Source organism: Puma concolor, chromosome D1 (assembly GCF_028749965.1).
Source record: "Puma concolor isolate L17-30 chromosome D1, mPumCon1.1.hap2, whole genome shotgun sequence".
Classification (NCBI taxonomy): Eukaryota; Metazoa; Chordata; class Mammalia; order Carnivora; family Felidae; genus Puma; species Puma concolor.
In genome coordinates this window covers 70,010,582-70,013,725 of record NC_141676.1, presented here as the reverse complement: position 1 = coordinate 70,013,725, position 3,144 = coordinate 70,010,582, and positions in this window count along the sequence as shown.

The window sequence follows — 3,144 nt, the reverse complement described above, 5'->3', positions numbered from 1 at the left end:
ACATCCAATGGAAAAAAGACAATCTCTTTAACAAATGGTACTGGGAGAACTGGACAGCAACATGCAGAAGGTTGAAACTAGACCACTTTCTCACACCATTCACAAAAGTAAACTCAAAATGGATAAAGGACCTGAATGTGAGACAGGAACCATCAAAACCCTAGAGAAGAAAGCAGGAAAAGACCTCTCTGACCTCAGCCGTAGTAATTTCTTACCTGACACATCCCCAAAGGCAAGGGAATTAAAAGCAAAAATGAACTACTGGGACCTTATGAAGATAAAAAGCTTCTGCACAGCAAAGGAAACAACCAACAAAACTAAAAGGCAACCAACGGAATGGGAAAAGATATTTGCAAATGACATATCAGACAAAGGGCTAGTATCCAAAATCTATAAAGAGCTCACCAAACTCCACACCTGAAAAACAAATAACCTGGTGAAGAAATGGGCAGAAAACATGAATAGACACTTCTCTAAAGAAGACATCCGGATGGCCAACAGGCACATGAAAAGATGCTTAATGTCGCTCCTCATCAGGGAAATACAAATTAAAACCACACTCAGATATCACCTCACGCCAGTCAGAGTGGCCAAAATGAACAAATCAGGAGACTATAGATGCTGGAGAGGATGTGGAGAAACGGGAACCCTCTTGCACTGTTGGCGGGAATGCAAATTGGTGCAGCCACTCTGGAAAACAGTGTGGAGGTTCCTCAAAAAATTAAAAATAGACCTACCCTATGACCCAGCAATTGCACTGCTAGGAATTTACCCAAGGGATACAGGAGTACTGATGCATAGGGGCACTTGTACCCCAATGTTCATAGCAGCACTCTCAACAATAGCCAAATTATGGAAAGAGCCTAAATGTCCATCAATTGATGAATGGATAAAGAAATGGTGGTTTATATACACAATGGAGTACTACGTGGCAATGAGAAAGAATGACATATGGCCCTTTGTAGCAACATGGATGGAACTGGAGAGTGTGATGCTAAGTGAAATAAGCCATACAGAGAAAGACAGATACCATATGGTTTCACTCTTATGTGGATCCTGAGAAACTTAACAGAAACCCATGGGGGAGGGGAAGGAAAAAAAAAAGAGGTTAGAGTGGGAGAGAGCCAAAGCATAAGAGACTCTTAAAAACTAAGAACAAACTGAAGGTTGATGGGGGTGGGAGGGAAGGGAGGGTGGGTGATGGGTATTGAGGAGGGCACCTTTTGGGATGAGCATTGGGTGTTATATGGAAACCAATTTGACAATAAATTTCATATATTGAAAAAAAGCAAAAATTAACTATTAGTACCTCATCAAAATAAAAAGCTTCTGCACAGCAAAGGAGACAACCAGCAAAACTAAAAAGCAACTCATGGAATAGGAGAAGATATTTGCAAACGACATATCAGATAAAGGGTTAGTATCCAAAATCTATAAAGAACTTATCAAACTCAACACCCAAAAAAACAAATAATCCAGTGAAGAAATGGGCACAAGACATGAATGGACACTTCTCCAAAGAAAACAGATGGACAATTGACACATGAAAAAATGCTCAGCATCACTCATCATCAGGGAAATACACATCAAAACCACAATGAGATACCACCTCACACCTGTCAGAATGGCTAACATTAACAACTCAGGCAACAACAGATGTTGGTGAGCATGCGGAGAAAGAGGATCTCTTTTGCATTGTTGGTGGGAATGCAAGCTGGTGCAGCCACTCTGGAAAAGAGTATGGAGGTTTCTCAAAAAACTAAAAATAGAGCTACCCTACGACCCAGCAATTACACTACTAGGTATTTTTCCAAGGGATAAAGGTATGCTGTTTCAAAGGGGCACATGCACCCCAATGTTTATAGCAGCACTATTAACAATAGCCAAAGTATGGGAAGAGCCCAAATGTCCATCGACGGATGAATGGATAAAGAAGATGTGGTATATGTATACAATGGAGTATTACTTGGCAATCAAAAAGAATGAAATCTTGCCATTTGCAACTACGTGGATGGAACTAGAGCGTATTATGCTAAGTGAAATTAGAGAAAGACAAATATCATATGACTTCACTCATATGAGGACTTTAAGAGACAAAATATATGAACATAAGGGAAGGGAAGCAAAAAGAATATAAAAATAGGGAGGGGGGAAAAACATAAGAGGCTCTTAAATATGAAGAACAAACAGAGAGTTACTGGAAGGGTTGTGGGAAGGGGGATGGGCTAAATGGGTAAGGGGCATTAAGGAATCTACTCCTGAAATCATTGTTGCACTATATGTTAACTAACTTGGATGTAAATTAAAAATTAAATTAAGTTAAAAAAAAAAAAGGGAAATTGAATCAGTAATCAAAAATGTACCAACAAACAAGAGTCCAGGGTCAGAAGGCTTCCTGGGGGAATTCTATCAAACATTTAAAGAAGTTATTACCTATTCTTTTGAAAGTGTTCCCAAAAAATTGAAAATGAAGGAAAACTTCCAAACTCATTCTATGAGCCCAGCATTACCTTGAATCCAAAACCAAAGACCTCACTAAAAAAGAGAACAGACCAATTTCCCTAATGAACGTGGATGCAAAAATTCTCAACAAGATACTAGAAAATCAAATAAGATACTAACAATGATATGTTAAAGGAATTATTCACTGCAATCAAGTGGAATTTATTCCTGGGATGCAGGGGTGGTTCAATATCCTCAAATCAATCAATATCATATACCACATTAATAAAAGAAAGGATAAGAACCACATGATCCTCTCAACAAATGCAGAAAAAGAATTTGACAAAATAGAGCATCCATTCTTGATAAAAACCCTCAATAAAGTAGGTATAGAATGATCATACCTCAACATCATTAAGGCCATATACAAGAGACCCACAACTAATATCATCCTCAATGTAGAAAAACTGAAGGCTTTCCCTCTAAGGTCAGGAACACACAGGGATGTCCATTCTCACCACTGTTGTTCAAGATAGTACTGGAAACCCTAACCTTAGCAATCAGACAACAAAAAAGGAATAAAAGGCATACAAATCAGCAAGGAAGAAGTCAAACTTTCACTCTCCACAGACGACATGACACTCTACATGGAAAACCTGACAGACTCCACCAAAAAACTGCTAGAATTGATACATGCATTCA